Below are 21,207 nucleotides of genomic sequence, written 5' to 3'. Positions count from 1 at the left end.
CCAGAAGTTGTATCAGCAATTAATTAATTTAATCTCCAGTATTCTGTTTTCTCCATTTGCGTGTCTGCTGTAACCTATCATTATTCCCTATGAAGATGCCCCAGGCTAATACGAAGGGAGTATTGGGTTGAACCTGGTTTCAACTGGGCAGTGAAAAGCAGGTTGGGGTGCTGAGTGAGACTAAGATGTCTCAGAAGTGAGGTCTTGAAATCTCTGTTAATACCAGAGAAACTGTATGCTGAGTACGCCAGAACCAGGTGACAGTTTTGTCCTGTCTGTAAGCAGGACATACCTTGAAGACAGGGAAACTAGAAGACTCCCCTGCATGCTTATAAAGCAAAATAATATCTTTACTTTTTTACATTAGATGCAAAGTTTATAAAGCACTTTGGGTATTACTATATGGTAAAAAGAAGTGGGAATTACAGGGCAAAGAATAAAATGATCAGGAGTTATATACACTCACATGCAAGAATGCTCTCCCAAAAACCACAGCTGAGCAATTAACAACACTCCCACGCCTCATTATAAAATGTGCGTGCATTTTGGAATTTGAAGCAGGGCTCATCACAGCAGAAAATGTTGAGCTCAGAATTGGCAATACTAACAGCACCTTAAAATACTGTCAATTCCTTTTGATGGAAAACAGACATTGATCGCCTATGCTGTGCATGTAAAGGTTTCGTTACCTTGTAGCTCCATCTCTCTCTAACCTGGGCACTGTTCTTGCTCTGACTGAGGTAAGGAAATCGTGACATATACATTTCTCACACTGAAAGTCTAAGTGCTCCAATGCTAGTTTTAACTATATTCCAGAAAAAAAAGTTATTACTGCACACAATTAGTGTTGCAATAGTCCACAGACACCTTTGCCCAGACTGGTCATGCCTGGGGTTTGTGCAGTATGAACACACAGTGACTGACAGCTCCTGCTCAAGAAAGGGTATTGTACAGGAACAAAAAAGCCTGGAGGCCTGTGACACTGTGTCCTCATGTCACTGCCCAGTCATCCGGAAGGTTCACACTTAATTTTCCGAGGCTCTGGCTTCACAATGATTGCTAGTATGTCTGTATCACAGTTTTTTGGATTGCTTGTGGAAAAATACCCTCCTCTCCCTCCTCCTGATGAGGTTCTGTGTGTGACCTCTGTTGGTTTCTTGCGTTTTTTGCTACAGAATGGCTGTTGTCCCAGGCAATGTTGCAAATCCCTTCCATAGCACCTACTTCTTGCCATTTTATAACCCATCCCTTAATTCCTCTAGTGTTTATTCCTTCAGATCAGAAAGGGAGATTCTTGTTCCTGAAGTGCAAGACTTGCAGGGATGACACTACACGTCATCTCTGAGGAGCAGCAAATATCATTCCAGATTCCTGCTGGGGTTTTGATACCTTTCCATAAAGACTTATTTCAAACATTACATTGATTTTGAAGATGCTTGTAAGAAGCACAAATTATTGAATAATATTTTAAATAAGAAAACCTGATTATGTTCTATAAATATTAATCTCAGAATGTAATTGCTCTACTACTCTGTTATATTACAATAAGCCTGCTGGTGCTGCAGCATTTTAAGTGCGTGCTAGATGATTTAGTTTGTTCTTATGCTCTTTGCAGCAGCAATCTTCAGTCTGAAACGGGATTGCAATTTGCTGATTAAGGATGTATCACCTAATCAAATGAGATTGAGGATTTTTATTTTTTTTTCTACACTTTTTTTCTTCTTATTTACTCTTACTAAATGTTTCATTTTTGGAACATTTTATGGCTTTTCTGCTCTTGCTGTTTAATTGGCATTAATAAAATGTTCCTAACCACATTTGCCTAGAAGATATTGCATATCCAAGGCACATGATGAAGGTTTGGTTTGGAAATACTAGCTCTGAGAAACTACCCAGAGTGACAGCAGTCCCTCAGGATGTAATCTGATTTTATGAGTTCTGATGCAGTAATGTTCAGCGTTTGTTTTACTGGATGCACATGTGACTAATTGTGAGACTTTGAGAAGGGAGGCTGAGAGAAGTGGCTTATATTTAAAGCTAATTCAGCTAATTCTGCATTAAAATGGTCTCAAAGAGCATATTGGAACTTGTCTTTGGTAAAAATACCATGGTATCATTTGATTGACAGGGGGCATCTGGCGCTTTTTTCCATTCACGGAGGAGGAGCTATATATAAGACATGAAGAGAAGGCAAGTTTGTAGGATGAAGAAGGCCATAGTGGGTTTTGCTGTAGTAAAATAATTGGTTGAAGTTGGTATTTGCTTGCTTCAATCCAAAAGAAAGCAGTGGTGGAATCCATGCTAAGAGATGTGATTCCCATCACATCCCATTCAGTTTAGCATCTTATTAGTAGCAGTCAAATGTTTTCATAACTCATGCCTGTGCTCTTAACGATCTTTTCTTCACATGCAGTTGAAGTGAGAAATGAACCTACATATACAATGAAAACGAGTTTTTACTTTTAAGTAGATGCTCTTATAAACGTTCATGCACCATTCTTTGCCCTGTGGCCCACACTATTTTTCAGTCCCCACAGCCAAGCTCTTCTTTCAAGCTAAAGACACATTATTTGGAAAAGATAAGTGAAACTGGCCCCGTGGAAGTGACTCAGAATCAGTTGGATTCTGGTATGGTGGAGTACCTGAGGCTTTTAATCTTCTTGATAGAGCTTCTCCTTGTCTTTACTTTCCCACTTCTCTCTTCACATTCACCATTCTATATATGCCTTATCATCAAATTAAAATTGCTCTAAGTACTGCAGAGCACTTCCCTCATAAGACATCATGTAGCTTTTACATCTCTTTAACAAGTGATAAATATGTGTCCCCGTGCATGTGGGTGACCTCACCAGAGGACCTTAATGTCAAGGTGGAGTTTGACTCAGATGTGAGGGCAAGTGCAATCTAAACAAGTGTCAGGTAAGTGCCATAAAGCCATGTACATAAGACTTACAGTTGTTACCACTGTGGTTCTTTTTAAATTTCTTAGTTTTAAATTCCTTAGGATAAAATGTCTTTATATATAAAATGTTTTTATTATCTTTGCAGAACACCTGGCCTGATGGAGCCTTGTTTATGATAGCAGCTTAGCATGTGTCACAAACCAATGAAGAGGGATCAGTGCAAACATTTTTGCAAACAAAATGAGAGTTGCGCAAATACTCACAGGATGTGAAAATGCTGTGGATGGACTTAGAAATATGTGACAAGGGTCATAGTCAATGTATTTTCTTCTTTGAGAGCTTGCTAATACCTGTGTATCAAAATTTACTTTCTTTCTTATGGAATAGTTTGAATATTCCTTTATTAATCATTAAATCACTAGATTCTTACCTGGGCTATAGTCTGCATTGAAAACATGGGTATGAATGGAGAGCAGAATAGCAATACACAACCTAACTGTATATTAACAGAATGTAGTAGTCTGGCTGTAGCAGTGTCAAACAAAGCCCAGTATAGTTGTCTCTGGTGATACACACCTTTGAATTGTAATGGACAATGTTTAATGAGACAAATTATTTTAACTATGAAAACCTTAAAATAAGAGAATTGAAAGTATATCTTAACTGTTACTTACCACTGGTTTTCTAGCACATTGCAGTTAAAACTAGGTAATCTTAGCTCTATGATAGCAACCTGGTGGTGACATGGGAAGACAGATTTCTTTCTTAGGGTTAGTTATACTTTAAAAAGTCTTTATAGGCTATGTAACAAGTAGGCGCCACTGCAGTATCACACATATTTATGCTACAAAACACCTAGTAACTGAACGTATTTGAAAGCAGCGATTTTGATCTTTTGATCAGAGAGACCTAAGTGTCAACTGGTGGATAAATACCCTTTTTTTTTTTTTTTTAAGAGCAGTTTGTAATTTTCTCTTGGAATGAAAGATTTTCCCAAGTTCAAGCACATTTCCTTGCTGCAGTTAAAAGTCGAGTGAAAAAACCTCTCTTTTTCAACTAATAGATCCTCAAAAAACAAAATCTCATTAGTGTAATGAATGCATTTAATGGTTGTTTGCTATAGACAATTAACCTCCATTAATTGGAGTGGTGTGCTCACAGAAGAAGGATTGTTTATTTGACAGAATGACTTTTTTTTTTTTTTTTTTGGTGAGAAGAAGACATTTCAGATAACTTGCCAAAATAACTTCCTCTCTGGCTGATGGCACTAAGTTACTGCAGGCGGTGCAAATGAAAGCTGTCTGGAGAGTTGCAGAAGGGTTTTGTGACACTGAATGGCCACGTAGTAAAACAGCAAGTGAAATTCAGCACTGGTGGGTAGAAAGCAGTGTAAATGGAGGCTTTCTCAGTTTTACATGTACAACAACAGGGTCTGACCTAACTATTACTGCTTGGGAAAGAACTTGGGCTGTATCAGGCAGTTTTATGAAAACAGCAGTGTTCAGCAGCAGGCAAGGAGTCTGCCTGGAATTGCTGGCAGAGGCACAAAGAACAAAACAGAGTTCACTGTTACACTGTGGTGTAAATCCTCAGTTTGACCATTGAATGCCGACCACCGCTGTGCTCTCCCCAGCTCAGAAAGCTCCTGGGCTGCTCAGTGGTCCAAGCTGCTGCAGCGCATGTTCCAGTGGCCAGGACCAAGGTCAGTTGCGTGCATGGGCTTGGCTTAGCTGACAGGACTGTGCACAGGTCCAGGCCCAGGTGGACCTGCAGGCTGTGGTTTCACTGCCTGATACCCTCCTTACCCATTGTACTTCATGCTCACAGTCCCAATTATCTGCATTTAAACAGGCATGCCTGTGAAATCAGCAAATCAGACACAAATCAGCATAGACATCCCTGCATGAGCCTGAGGATCGAACAGTGGGGTAATTCCCAGAGCCGGAAACTTACTGTTACTCCCTGCTGCGAGAGACAATGACTTTGAAGGGATTGAGGGGTGTTCAAAGCCCACCTCCTGCCTACCCCAACCCACTCCTGTCAGTGTGCAGTGTCACTGCCATGTCTGGTTCTCCTATCAGGGAGATATTTTGTTCAGTTTGGGATGTTAATATGGGAAGATAAGGGGAAGCAGGGTGTTACAGTTCCATTGAGAGCAGTGCCAGGGAGATGTCTAGTCCTACAATCCACTTACGTCCATGGGAAAAAAATGTTACCATCTCTGTCTCCCTCTAATTTAGTGGCCCTTGGGGGCAATTGTTCAGTCATAGCAAGATGAGTTTCAGAGACTGGAGTCCTGATACCATAAGCTTTCCTGCTTTTGCGAGCACTGCAGTCTGACTTATACGCAGTGGAATAGAGAAAGTACTAATTAATATGTTTTTGCTATTGATTTTGCTTTTTCCTCTGCTGCTGGGTCATTTTACTAACAATCAGCTTTATGATTTTATTGGTAGATCTGCATAATTTCTTTACCTCATGTTACTTTTTCCTTGTTTGTGAGATGGAATTGATGCTGCTATTAAGGATTTCTGTTGTTTGTTTTCATCACATGTGTAAAGAAGGAGTTATTATCTTTTAAAAGCTTGCATTATCATTTACTGTTGCAGTTAAGTCTTAGGCATTCTGTATCAGTGTTCCTGCTTATTGTGGAGCTGATAAAATGCTCATGAAAAATGGGCCAACTCTGAAGTACTGCTATCAATATGCAATACTGCTTACATGTTAACCTTTACTGTATGGATTTAATATCTCATCTGATTTACACCTAATAAAACAAGAGTCTGTCTCCAGAGTAATGTTGTGGTTTTTTTTAAGAAGATGGGGCATTTTCCACTTCAGGTGTTACTGTATGTCACATTCTGCTCAGGGAGCCATCCTATGGTCTCACCCAGGTCTCCTTACCCAACTAATCTGATTTCAGCAAAAAACTTCCTGACTTCAGCTATCTGCCAGCCATGGAAAGAGCTGGATTCCTTGTTCCAAATTCTGCTTGCAGTACCAATGGTTTAAACCTGGGCAAAAATGATCTGTCTAAACAGAAGTGCTCAGTGCTTACTGGAGTAAACAGTGTGAAGATTTACCACACCATTTCTGTAATATTTTAACCAAACTCTTACACATTTCTGGCTGTGATCATCAGATTTAATTTGTACTTTTGACAACTAGAAGTGGGCATCCTGCTGTCCTGATTTGTAAGTCTGTTCAGCCCTACTGATTTCAATGGGATCAGATTAAGAGGTGATTCCAGGGCAGGTCTGACCAGCTAGCTTTACTGCTAGCCTGTGTGCCTCAATATTACAGATATGTTTCCCTGTTTCCCTGGAGCTTACTACATAAGGAACACATCACAGAATCATAGTATGGTTTGGGTTTGAAGGGACCTTATAGATCATCCAGTTCCAGCCTCCCTACCAAGGGCAGGGACACCTTCCACTGGATCAGGCCCATGGCTGCTTCCTTGGAGACAGCGATGCAGTTAAATGGTAGAACATGTCTGCAACCAGTACATCCTGTTTCAGAGTCTGGGTCTTTTTAAATAGATACTCTGTGATCCTCTTCAGTGTTTTGTTTTGTTTCTTTCAGTTATAATCCTTCAAATGTTGACTGCATTAAAAAGATATGTATTGATTTTCTTCTATTCAATTAATAAACATTTAACTCCAAGCCACCTATGCTCTGGTAGCAATGAAATGGTACTTCAAATGGTGACAGCAGGTGCAATATCAAATAGTGCTATCAAATGGTGATATCCAGGTGAAGGACACCCATGGGCACTAGCAAAGCACATACTGCAATTTCAGGATACCTGTATTTTTTGAGAACAAATTTTCCTACCTACATATCCCTGTCTGTAAATGTGGTGTGCACAAAGAAGCAGGTCCTTGTCTTCTCCAGAAGTTGATGTCAGACACTATGCATATGCCATGTATAGGCAGAAAATCTAGAAGCCAATTAGAGGTTTTTTTGCAGCCTGCTGCTACTACATTTTTTGTGAAGCCACAATACTTAGAGACACATTGCATGGGTGTGGTGGACTGCAGCAAGATGAGGGCCTTGCTGAGGTACTCCTGCAGAACTGGAGCAGGCCAAAGGCATCACATTTAGTATACATGTACTCTGAAGGGCCAGTCCCCACCAGTTCCAACCTCCCATCTTAAATTTCCATGTCTAGAAAACTAATTCGCTCCATAATAAAGACTAGATGTAACATGTAACATGTATGTGCTGTGGGCAACTGGGATTTCAGGTCTTTTCCAACCTAGTTGATTCTATGGTTGAAAACGGAGAGTGCTCCACCTGGACAGCATAGATGTCTCAGTGACTCATGTCTAGGCACCTCATATACTCTTCCAGAATGCTCCTGTTTGAGATCAGGCAGCACCTGGCAAAGCAGCTGGAACAAGATTTGTCTCACACATGCCACTGTTGTGGACTTCCCTGTTGATCTGCTTGAGACAACAATCTCCAGGGATTTCACCTACTGTTTTGAGGAGGATGAAATGCTGCACCAGGAGCTCCACATTTTTTGTGGGCTTTGACTTGGATTTTTTTTCCATTCATAGAATCATAGAATCAACAATGTTGGAAAAGACCTTTAAGATCATCAAGTCCAACCTCTACTGACAAGTCCACCACTAATCTATGTCACTGTGGGCCTCATCTACACAGGTTTTGAACACTTCCAGGGACGGTGATTCCACCACTTCCCTGGACGGCCTGTTCCATTCACCTTCTTCACTTGTTGCAGAATTGTACTATCATCTATGGTTTTCTCCTCTGTAGGCCTTTTACCTCTCTACACAGGCAAACAATAAGAACTAGCTTAATCCCTAGCATACTCATCTATTCTCTTTTCTTCCAGCATGCTCTGAGCTCTGTATCACACCTGACCACTCGCCCTGCTAGGAGTCAATAAACCTGTGAAGACTTAGAAGGTACTAAAGCCCAATTATTTTAGTTGTGCTACTGAATAAGAGACTAAAAAGCAGGATGCCTGGAGTGCATCAAAGACCTAGTGAAGGTCTGTAGAGACGCCTGTGTTATTTTAGGAAGAAATATGTGCAGCCTAAGTAATGTGTAACTACTGCATTTAAAGATCTATGGCATGAAGAGAACACAGGGTGCTTCTAGTGACAGGAGGTTGAGAGCATGCTTGGCAGAGGAATAAAGCGACTAACTACAAAGCATATGATTTTTCCATGATGAAGATGGTAATCATTTGGAGAAGCACTATAAAATGGATAAGGGGCAGGATAAGTGTAGATGGAGAGAAGCTGTAGGATTGAGGTTTTGCACAGTAACTCCATGAGCTGTGCAAAAGCCCTTACCCCATGCTGTGCTTGGGATCTGCCCTCAGCAGAGAAATGTGGGGGAAGGTCTTATGTCGAGCAGGGCAGCTGGGCAAGATAAAGTTTGCATTGTCCCTGCAAGAGAGGGGTTAGAAACAGGCTTGGAGCTACCCACTGTGGTGAGCAGCCGTCCCAGGGATGCCAGTAGTCTCACTGGTGCCCTGGATGGTGGGGAGCAGAGGGGGCTATTGGGGGTGGCAGCTTTGGGAAGATGGCCATCACTTCACACATGGCTCTGGTGGGTGGCTGCAGGTTGTGACAGCAGCTTTTCAGGACATGTGGTACCAGCACCTGCTGAGTCTGCACAGTGTGCAGCTGGGTGCTGCTGTGTTTAAGGAGTTTTAAATTCCTCCCTGAAAAAGCAGAATGTGGCAGGGTTTCTGCAGGTTTGAATCAGTCCTTGCTTGACAGCCAGGAGTGGCTCATGGCGTTCTCCGAGACTGAAACATCTTCTCCTAGACTTTTCTCAAGTGCATGGAGTATTGCTGTGACGTTGGGTTCTCTGATGCCAAGTGTGGGCTCACAGTGTGAGAGCAAAAATAAATCTGAGGTGGCCGCTTGTGTCTCTTGTTTCCCCAAAACTTCTCAGACAGGCAGTGAGGACCAAGCCTCACTCTGAGACCAGAGAGGTCAGTATTACATGAGGCAGTCATGTTATTTAAGCAGGCATTAACAGAGCCTGAGATCCTGATTGTACGATCTCAGTGGTGAATTAATTCTTTATGGCCAGAGGTGAACGAATATGAGAAAAGCACACAGGAGGCCAGGCAAGCCCTACATAGCTTTTGTGGGGAGAGGTAGGAGCCGTTTCAAAGTGAAAAACATCTAAACACTTTGCTGGCATTAACGCAGCCACTGAGAGAATTTCTCCTATGTTAATCTATGAATTTCATAGCCCAACACTCCATTACTTATTTATAGATTTATAGCTCTTCTCCCTTCCTCCCCCCAAGCATCTGGCTGCTGTATATGAAACACACAGTTACAATTACAAAATGCCTTCTGAAAAACTATCACCACCCCTGTCTGCTGCTGTTTGTCAGGGGAGCTGGCAATTACAGCTTTTGCATGGTACGTGTTGGCTTGGCACCTGTGGTCTCAGAGGCACCCACTGAGCACCCAGGGCCAGACCAGTGTCACCCAGGGCCCAACCCACACTCTGGGTCGGCTTGTACCAGAGCTGGGACCAGTCGTTGTGCCAGGGTGCAAGATGTGACCTATGGGCAGGAACCCTTTCCTCTAGCAGCAGTAACAAAGGTCTCTGTTGAACCTCGGAAGGATGTAGGTGGCTTTGGTCCTCTCTACTGTTCATGTCAGAAATAGAAATAGATCAGTTAATGTATTTTGGGTCTGCTGCATCATCATTGTCTCCTACGTGCAATCTTTTTGTTACGCATTGGAGCAACAATTTTGCATGTAACAATTTACTCCTCTCAGGGATTGCGTTTTAGGTGGTCTTTTGGCTGGGGCGGTATCACTGCATGTGTTGTGTAGGGGTGTCTTTTAAATGATTTTGTGCATGTATTCTTATAGGTTTTAATTTTTGTTGTGAGTTACATTCAAGCTGTATGTTTTGTTTACTTCAGGAGCTGGGATCCTCTGGAGCCCTACGAGGGGAAGGCAGCTCCAGGACTGTGGCCCATGCACGGTGAATGGGCTACTGACATTTCCACATGTAGTTCTAGGACTTCACAGAATTAGGGAAGCAATGCATTGCTACTGCTGTGAGAGCTTCGATGAGAAGAGCGATCTTTTGAGGATAAATGTGTTACATATGCAGTACGAGTTTAGGAGGGTAACTGGTACCTTGAATGACAGCCAGAAACAAACAGCTATGAGAGAGTACAGCGCATGCCTGTGTGTGTCACAGTAGGTCATGCACATTATGTTTTCTGCTGGACAAGATTTCTCTAGATGTTTCAGAGATAGCCCCAAGAAAAGTGGTTTTCAGCAGCCAAGATGTGGAGCTGAACATGCAGAGTAGAAACTGCGGAGTCACTGGCAGAAGTCATTTGCTACTTGTTATCACATTGTGCTTTCTAACATGTCTCTATTATTTCCACACCGTGTACTGTGCTGAAGTGCAGAGGTCTTGGTTATGGCTGTTACTTTTGTTGCAGTGCTGATGGAAATTTCAAGGGCCAGCTGATACCTGATTCCTTAGTGCAAGTGCAGAGGCATTGGGAACAGCTGCCTCATATTATTATATTTTACCTTGCAAGTGCTTCAGCTGGGATGTATTATCCTGCAAAGCTCTTTGTCATTTTAGCACTTCTGCCTCATTTGATTTTGTGTTCTCATTGAATTTATCTGTGGTGTCTACGTGTTACTGCTGGCATCTTTGTATTTTTCTGCAGCTGAAGGATACCACATAGGTCTGTAGATATATACTTTTTTTTTTCCTTTTTCTCCAATATATTTTTAATGATTAGTTTTAAAAGATATCACATTTGTCTTAAGGATTATTGCAGAACAGTTTTGATGCTGTTGACCAATATTCTTTTACGGCTGTGTCAGTATTTCATAATATTTTACAAAGATTCTATTATATTTAAGTGAATTTGATTTTCTGTTGCCCATTAACTTCCCAAATATTGTTATACAACCATTTCACTTACAGAATAATTAAAAGATTATGAAATAAATAAATAAATCCCATTTCTACTCCAGGCAGGTTTGCAAGTGTTAGTAGGAAGTTCAGTGGCAAGAGCTGAGCTAACTCAAAAGTCCTTGATTAGCAGCTTTAATCCTACTCTGTAAGGAACTACACAGCTAGATAGCTCTCTGCACCTGTCAAAACCTCTATCGAAGTCATAGTTTTATTTGTTTCACCACATTATTCAAGTCCTTTAAATTCAAGTCTTCTGCACCTGAAAGCTGTGTCTCATTATGCCATGGACTGAGTAGGTGAGATAAGAGCATTTACCTCTAAGGAGGTGTTTAGGTAGGAGAAGTAATCAGTGGAGGAAGAGAATAATTTCCTAAGTTTCAATGCTTTTGTTACATGACTGTCATCTTTCAAATTCAAGAGTTCCATCTAGAGGAATCCTGTTTCACGAGCTTGGTTTTGCTGGCCTTTCAATAATGTGTGTCACGTTCGCTGGCTGAAAGTAGACGAATTCATTCTTCTTTCACAGTTTTCTTTGTTGAATACCTATGAACTCCATTTTTTTCTTTCTGGCAATTTTTGAAACAACACTGTAACATCAGTATTCCCTGCTTACACTTCAGATATTGTTTTCACTTTTCTGTTTATCAGGTGTGCTGAAGAGAAATTCTGTTCATCTGAGTGTCACTTATGAATTTGTATCCCAGAAAGTTACAAGGCTCAGATTTTCCCATCAACAGAAATGAAATATATCCTTAAGCAAAAGAATATTTAGAGTAGCTGAACAGACTCTTGCAACAGTGAAACCATGTAATAATATAGAAAATATTGAATGCAGACATGAGGACTAGACTAAGAACTAGTATTTCTGCAATCAGACATGAACCTTTGTTCAGTTTGTTGTAAGAGTCACTGTTTCCAAGTCCTTTTTTCTTAACCTGTAGAGAAATATTGGGGTGGGGTGGGGTGGGAGGGTGTTTGAGGGGTGTGTGGGGGGATGCGGAAATGCAGCTGAAATGCCAACACAAGCAATTTGCTATTATATTTTGTGGTTAGGAGTTAAATTACTGTTATGTTTTCATCTAATGAACCTTTTAAGCCCTCTGTGCCTCAGATACTTCTGTTTATCTTTTCTAATATTCTTTGTTTGTCAGACAGATTAAATACCTTGGTAATGTTTAATAATGAAATCTCTTATCTAAAACTGTAATAGGATGATCTTTGTATTCAGATGTGTGAAATGTGGCTAAGACAGAAGCCAGCTTTCTCACTGTCAGAGAGAAAAGTTTTAGCTCTCAAAACCTTATTAGCAACTTATTAGCAACAGGGTGGCATAGTGCAAGTAATAGAAATGAGCTGAAGAAATTCCACTTTTTAAAGAAAACCCTTTTATGTGTTTTCTAACTATAGGAGAGTTGTAGTGTGTGTAGGTGCCATACTAGAAAACTGAGCGCAGATTGAAAAAGCAAATTACCCAGGCTGTGCCTGCATGTCTTGGTAAAAGAAAGCTAAGGGGACACTGCAGCTGAGTTATGTGGAATAGCCTGAATTTATAATGCTTGACCTAAGAGTTAACTAGCATGAATGATCAGAAGGCCAGTGACTGCACTGGATCCTTGGTTATCTTACTTAGAAGTAAAGATTTCCCTTTAATGAGATGGTTCACATAAAAAAAAACATAGGTACCTTTGAACATATAAGCAACCTGAGCACAGCAGATAAATTGTGTTTCTCCACTTAGTTTATTTCTTCCAAGATCAGGGTAACATGGATTACTTTTTACCTAACTACCTTTTTTTACCCAATTTTACCCAATTAATTAGAAGCCAGATCATATTTCTGATTTTCAACCTAAGCTTTATTTAAATTCTGATTATGTTGTATAGTGTTGTCTTTAGTTTCTTTTTCTGCCAACATTTTCTGAAATTTTTAGAAGTCATTATGAAGACAAATTAAGGTCAATTTCATAACCCCAGGCTTAAATTTGTTTTTAAACGAAGCCACATTGTGGTGTGCAATCATTTGCTACTTTATCTAATCTGACACCTACCACCTTGTTTCTGTCAATGTTGAGTAGAATTTATTGTAGTTGTTCTCAACTTTCTCCTTCTTCATCTTGCAACTAGCTTTGCAATTAGGTAAATTTAGGAATTCAGCAGAGGCAAAATGAAAGTTTTCATGATTTTTACTACCTGTTGTACTGTGCTTAGGAGATGATAACCACATGCATGTTTCTGAACAATTAGATGCAATTAACCATAGTGAGAAGTTTGCTTAGAAGATATTTCATGTTCTGCTTAAAAATGTGGACAGCCTTATGAAGGTGCCTAAGGATTAGTGAAGTCATTTGCTCCTCAGAGTGTCCAGAATCGGATAATTGCATGGCAAAGCCAGGACCAAGTGTTTAGGTTTAGCCGCTGAAGTGGCTAAAAGCAGACAAAGTCTACCTCAGCCTTTTTGATTTACAGCTCCTTTCAACTTGCTAGTGCAAGGTGAAGCCCTTCTACAGTGAATTTCATCCTTCAGACTACCAGATTGCATTTCTTGGTTACCTTCCAAAATCTTGTCAAGAAGCATTTCATAGCTGCCTCTGGGTCTGCAGGTTGCAGGCTGAAAAACACATCTCTTTAGTGATGAGATCTCACCAGTGAGGAGAACTGGTGACTACGATGAGTTTTGAATGACAAAGGATACATCTTGGGTGGTAAGGTGTCTGAAGTAGGTATCTCAGGTATCTCAAGGTAGGTGGAATGAGTACAGAATAAAATACAGTCGTAGAAAGTTGAAGGAAATGTTCATAATCTTCTGAGTCGGAACTGGTAGAAATAACATCTCCTTAATATTCCACTTGAAACAGGAGAAACAAACTCATCATAAAGAAAATCTCAGTATTGGCAATCATCAGTTTCAAAAGATAGGACCTTTCAGTCTTTGCCAGGACTGCAATCTTTTGTTGTGGCATTGTAGATAAATGCTACTCTGTACAATCTGCAATAAAACCCAGGGACTCTGTTCTTGTTTGCTCTTCATTGTGTAATTGAGGTACTGAAATTATAGTTCGGTGCCAGCAGAAGGCCAAATTAATGGATATGCCCAAATGTATTTAGAAATAAGTTGCTCAGTGAAGGTCATCTATTTATTTGCACATATATTTGGTTTACTCACTAGGCATAATTTCACCTCACAAGTAATAATATTTGCACAGTGTAATTTCAGAAAAGACTGTGTTCCATAAAGAACTTCCCAAAGAAGATAACTGTAAAGCAGATATAATTGCAAGAATTTATTGTTCTTCAAAATATTGAGGCTGTTTATTGAAGGTGAAACAAGTACTAAAAATCCAGGAAGCTGGCAGTGCAAAGTCTTCAACATCCTTAGTTTTACCCCTGTGTCCATGCTTACCATCCATCAGGTGAAGTTCCTAACTAGCTGTCACATGAAATGTCACTCCAGAGTATGTGCATTTGGTTTTTGCATGATGGTATTTGCACTGAAACTTATTGCCCATTCAATATTAAGTTGTTGTCTAAACTGATCACTCCAAACCAGAGAAGCATTTACTTTAACAAATAAGTTAACCATAATGTAAGTAAGTGCCTCTTTAGTGGGGACACAGGAACTGATCTTTGAATCTCCACGCCTGTGGCTCATTATATAGAAGCCCAAATTTTTTTAAGGCAGTAACCAGCTGATTGGTGCAAAGTGCAAACTGTCCTTGTCTGAACTGCAGAGAAAACCTCAGGAAGATGGACTGATGCTCCCATAAATAGAGAGCGGAAAATAGATTTTTCCCAGTGGAAAGTGTATAATTTAATCAAGGTGGAAACATTGCATGGGAATGTGCTTTTTTCAAGATTTTTTTTTTTTTTTTTTTTTAGAAAATAAAATCAACAATTCAAATATTTTCACTGCAGAGTCCTTTCCTTCTTAAAGGGAAAGTTTTTTGCATGAACGCATGTACAGGATCAGGCTATAGCTGGCATTTAAAGGATAATGAATGAATTAGTAAAGGCTACCAAATATCACTTGGAACAAATTTCTTTCCTGAGAAAGCAGCAGAATTTAAATGACTGTTTGAGTGTATTCATTGCCAACATCTGCCAAGAATATTCATAAAAGGAGATAGGCTAGAGGTGAATTTCAGAATGATCTTTGAAGGCTGAGGACTTCACTTTTACATTAGATAGATAGACACAAGGGCAGAGATAGGGGACTTTTATGTAAATTTGGTAGATATAAGTCCCCAGACATATATAATATATCTCCAGCCATCAAAGTATGATAGAATTAGCTATAAGACAGGTGAAGTACTTGTACCCTTTCCCTAAACTTCTCATGGGGTTATACAAAGTGTGGAGATCACTTCAGTAATAAATCCTCCCCAGGGCTCTTGGCAAAAAATGTTGCATGTCTTCATTGTCAGCATGGCCAATGAGAAAACTTTTATTCAACTTTGTCAATTTTGGGCTATGAATGGGCAAAACTTTCAGTATGAAAGGTTACATATTGCTGGCTTTATGTTCTGAAAAAGCAGCTGCTCCTAAAACCTGCAACTTCCAAATGTTTCCCTTTGACTGGGGACTAACAATGGAGCAGTGCAAAGAAAAATGTGCTGAAGCATTCTAATGAAATGAACTTTAAAGCAAAAATTGTTCTGGAACCTTAAATAATGGGTCACTACTGTTACTGTATTATAATTTACTTACACATCAGATGACTGTTTATTTTTGCGTTAGCATAGTGTAGCTCTTTTTAGCTATAAATGCAAAATATTGATGAGTCAGGTAGCTTAAACAAGATGCAGAAGGCAGGATGCTTCAAATAATGCCAAATATTTTATGTAAGACCTATGTAATTAGAAATTAGTTCCCTACTTAGTATCAGGCAACAGATGTCTCCAGAAGTAACGTACCTTTTCTTTCATCAGTTTTATCAACATAGGCTGGATCTGGACCCTGATCATGTAAATTTGCTTTCTGTAGTAGTAGGTATAGTTATATGTGTTGTATAATTATATATCATATATACTTGGGTGAATTTCTCTACTTTTAGTCTAACTAATTTTGAACTCCTAGTTCTTCTATTTTGGTGCTTCAAAATGAAAAACATAATTACAATAGTAATAGCAATAACAATAAGGGGCTTCATCTTAGAGGTCTGTACAGACTTTAAAACATGGGTGGAGGACAACCATTTTCACTTTTTCAGTATTCAGCTTTGTTTCAACTTCAGAAGTTAGCTGATAGGATTACAGATGAACATATACTAGCCAGAAAGTTGCATACCACCAACTAAAACTCACCTGAACTAACCCTGATGTTGTACAGCAGCGTCTTTCAAATGGAAAGACTGCCAGAGGAGTAGGACAAAGTAGACTAGCTGAGAACTCTGAGAAACTGCCAGGTGGAGACCTTCACCTCTAGATTTGAAACCAGTGACTGATGCCTGTGCTTGTCTGACCTGTGCTAGAGGAGGAGTTGGGATCCTGTGTTTATTCTGATATGTACTATAGTGTAGCCAGCTGCAATGGTCTTTTTTTTGCCCCTCTGACACATTGCTGACCGTTTAGCACTACTGGAGGAGGTTTTGTTCTCAAAGGCAGATGTAGGTACATTCAATGAAAATGCCTTCACATGTCTGAGAAGCTCTTCAGTGTTTTTTCTCTTTGTTTTGACATCAGGCATTTCACCTCGTCTGTTTTGCCAGCTGCCTTGGTGAGATGTAGTTCTGTAATGGCTTATCTCGTAAGTTTAAGGCAACAGTTACATCAGATCGCTTGGGGTATGAATTATTTTGCATTAATACACATGAGAAGGTCATTAAAATCCAATGGCAGCAGGTGAAAAGCTCAATGGCACAACAGGTACTGTGTTTTGACATAATTGATTACTCATTAGCAATTTTCAAAGGTGGGCACTTCAAAGTAGAACTGTCAATTGAAAAGTTAACCAGGCCAGCGGATCTCAAAAAGTGTTACAGATTTTTAACTTCTTGCCATTGTGTTTGGACAAGTATCTCATTTTCTCCTAGCACCACATAGGTCACTCGCTGCAGCTGAAATAGCACCAGCTGATGCCTCTCCTGGTCTTTGGAAATTTGCATGTTCAAAGCAAACGTTAAAAGGGTGACATGCAGCTTTATTGCTCTCTCAAAACATGTGGGAAAAACGTATTTTTTTTTTTCTGGAATTCTTTCCAACATTTCTTGTCATCTTCTCTGAGGTATTTAAAAAAGTAATCCCAAGGATATTCAAAACTAACAACAGTGAGAAGGGGCAGAATGCTGCTAAGACTTTAGATGTTCCACACCCGGTCCTTGTGACATAAACTAATGAATCCCCACAGCACTTCTAGAACTGCAGCTTGAGCTAAGAGTTTTGTTGTCTGGACCCCATCATATATCATAAAAATCAGCACACAGATATTCAAAGTAACTGAACAGTTTATGTCTTGTTTTTCCTCTGTCTTTTTTCCCCTTTTCAATCACTTTGTATTTTTTTTATTGTGATGTCTGGAGGACAGGGAGAACAAGTGTTGCTTAACAGTGTGGACAGAAGTTTAGCATGACTTCCGTTGTTGCAAAGCCAGGAGTAGCTTGTCAGGACTTCCCAAAAAAGAATCACTACAACCTTAAGGCAAAGCGGCACTATTCTGCATCCTCTATAAATCCTACTTTGCCACACATCTTAGATATTTTAAATATATCTTAGAGTTGCTCAAACAGTGTATTAGCACTGTGATTTCCTTGTATACATCAATATGTAAGGTGACTAAGCAAGTTCCTGAGTTACCATGAAGCTGAACTGTGCAGATCTTGGAGGACAGTGAAAACTAATAAAACAGAATGAGAGAATAACTCCCTGGGAGCTGGATTTCCAAAGTGCAAATAGCTGAACGCCGCATCAAATATACTTTTGCCCCTTTCTTAAAAGATAGTAGATGTGGATGAACTTTGCTGGTCAGATTCCACTGTGGGGCACATCTGTGATGTATAGCTGAGGTGTTATTTTCAGACAAAATACAGCCTAGCATTTCCCTTGAGGTAAATTTCTCATCTCTGTGTCTCTGCAGGATTCTGCTAGAACCTCTCAACTTGAACACATGCAGCTTCTTCCTCTTTTCATCCTGGCAAGCAATACCCCCCACACTCATCATCATGGGCACTGCTCTTGCTAAACAAAGTATGAGTACCCATCCTCTTCTTGGGCAGCTGCAGTGCAAGAGAAAGAAAAGAGTGTTCCCTCCTGAGTAACTTGGGAAATGCAAGCAGCCTTAAGAAAGGGTGGAATTCATTTTGGTAAATGCGGATACTTCTATGTGAGCAAGAGGTCCAAGTCACTGCAGAGAAACTTCTGCTTTTAAGCTTCTATTTCTGCCTGAAATGAACAAAGCATACCCTCCCCCAACATTGTATTGATTAGGTTTCCATCGACTATCAGACCTTCAGATGCCTGCTCTGCTGGAAGCTTCAACGCAGCGGGGAAACCCCACGCAGGGCACACTTCCCCAGCAGCTTCCAGACAACCTATCTGGTTGCACTGAGTATTTTGTCCCGGATGTTCAATGGACTTATGCCTTGATTGACAGTATCCCACCTTGCCAGTATCATCTTTTCTCATAAAAACAGTTAATTTTGCTCCTCAAAACCTGAATCTGGGGAGAGAAGATAAAACTCAAAGGCTGGGAGTGGGGACTGGAAGATCTCTGGAGACAAGAATGTTTCATTCTCCCTTCACAAAAGTAAAATGTAGAAAACCTTTTATTTTTCTGTTTCTAGTGGGCATTTTATAAATGGCTGGATGGGTTAATTTGTTTTCCAATCCAAGCAGCTTTGTTAGCCAATTAAATATAAATTCCTGTGTGTTTTGGGAGAAATCAGCTATACTCCCATGGATTTTCTAAAAATGTCTCAAAAACCCTACAAATACATTCACAGAAATATGTCTAAGTTTTAGTTTAGTTTAGAAATTACTTAATATATCTCAATTAAATATTAGGAATACTTGTCCCTTGCAGAAATAAACAAGCTAATCAGCTTCTAACCATTTTTTTTCCTGTGAATAATGAAAAAATCTGAAATATTGAAATCTTGCTACCCTTGAATAGCTCACATCAAGCTTCTGGTTAAAATACTGCCTGTGTTGGACACTTTGGTCATATGCAAGAGGGACATCAGAAACAAGAAAGGTGTTAGTTTATTTCCTTAGTGACACAGTTTACTCCACGACTGACAAGCCCACCGCTAATAGTTAGACTTGACGATCCTAAAGGTCTTTTCCAACCTAGTTGATTCTATGATTTTACCAAGGCTTGTTTTCTTCAGGCAAATGGTTTGCTGCCTGAAGAGGGGAATAGGCTGCTGCTGATGTTCAGCTATGACCTCCTCCCTTGTTTTCAGGAGCTTTTCTGCCAGAAGACTCTAAGTGGGGATGGGGGAACTGCTTTTTGTGGCTGCTTGCACTCAACTTCTCCAGGAGCAGTAACTGCTACTTGCATGGCTGGGGGCAACATAGAATCATAGATTGGTTAGGGTTGGATGTGAGCATTCCTTTGTCAGAAAATACAGCTATTGAGCATTTGGGCAGTTACTCCACTTCCATGACTCATGAACCACTTCACCAGGACACATATTGCAGGGGGCAGTGACTGGCCAAAGAGTCCATGAAATCAAGGATCTATGAAAGTAGGACTTACTTGTGTGTGGTTTTGGACTCTGGGAAATTTTTGGAAGTCTGTTACTCGCTAAATCCTCTTACTCTTCAAACAGAAAAGGATGTTATGGTTATGCCATGCATGTGTGCTTGTGGGCTATCACTTCTCCACTAAAAGAAAACCCTACAAATAAAGTGATCTTAACTTGGTATGTTTTGTTGCCCTGGCAATCACAGGGAATGTTTGAAAACAGAAGAGAAAAGAGTTTAAATTCTTTTACATCAAAGAGACAAAATGAAGCTATTTGAAAAAAAAGAAAAAAACCAACCAAAAACCAACCCAGCAAACAGAACAACAAACAAACAAACAAACAAACAAACAAGAGAAACATCTACACCTCAAGAACTTCTTTTCTCTGGGATCTGCATGTGAAACTTGCTCCCAGGAAGGTCTCAGAGCACCTGGACTTTTTGTGAGAAAAGAGAAAAATACCTAGGTAAAGGCTATGGTACTTTGCAACTTCTCATGTACTGCTTCATCTTAAAAACCCATGAAAGGTGTCTAGTTGTCTTGGGAAGCATCTAACCCCTCATTACGCTGAAAAGTAATCCTTCAGGGCTCACTTAAACCAGTGAACTGGAGGATTATGTTCATTGTATTGGGGAAGTTCTGCTTGCGGCACATTGGCCTTCCGATTGCCAGCAGGACCCTGCGACAAGGAGAAGGAGGAGTGCTATTTTTGACATCACAAAACTTCTCTATAACCCTGCATGAAAATTGATACATCATGAAGGATATCAGTTAAGTCAACCAGAGTTTCTACCTGAGTTTGTTTTTCCTAGAGAAGAATTTTTACTGTGTCCATTAGAGACTTTTTAATTATTTTCAGCAAAGGAGACCAGGGAGGTTTCTATTCCCTTCTTGAGAGCTGGCGCTGTGCAAACAAACAGTAAAATTCACCTCACCTCAAACAATTTGCAAACTATAAACGAGTACAAAAATCAGCGAACAGATTCAGCAAACAGGCCGGGGAAGCATAAAATAACATCCAGACAGGTATGACTGGCATGAGATTATTAAGATCAACAATCTAAATTATTATTGTACATCCCTAAGTGGCCTATGCTGGCAGGCCCATAATGTATGTAACACACTGTACCTTCTGCTGTTCTGTTTATTTATAATTGATTGCTGGTAATTTCTGTCTTCATCACAGTATTTGATGTTTGGTGCATTCTTGATTGTTCCTTCTGCCGAATGTAGTCAACAGATAAAATTTACATTCACAGCATTTGCAGTTGCCTAGATTTTGCAGAATTTTTGAGTTCCAGTAGTTGGAAAACAGTTTTGATTTAACTTTAAAATAACAAAGATACAATTAAAATAATTTAATTGACCATCAAAAAGCTTAACTTCAAGGGAATTAAAACCCTCTCTCAGATACATTATCACCTCACAGTCCATTTGCTATAATTTGCGCACTTTTATCAGTGGAGAATCTTACCAAAGGCTTCATGAACATGGGACATGATTAAAAATAAAAGATCAAAGCATGCAAACAAATCCTGTTAACAAACTCTAGCAAGAGTGGATTATTTTATAATTAAATATGAAGACAACTCAAATATTGGGAAACACTGAAGTGGGATCCCATTGTATCTTTTGGGGGTGTGTGCTATATGTATTATGAAGAT

The sequence above is a fragment of the Strigops habroptila genome, chromosome 2, assembly GCF_004027225.2.
Source record: "Strigops habroptila isolate Jane chromosome 2, bStrHab1.2.pri, whole genome shotgun sequence".
NCBI lineage: Eukaryota > Metazoa > Chordata > Aves > Psittaciformes > Psittacidae > Strigops > Strigops habroptila.
Note: the sequence above shows the minus strand (reverse complement) of the source record.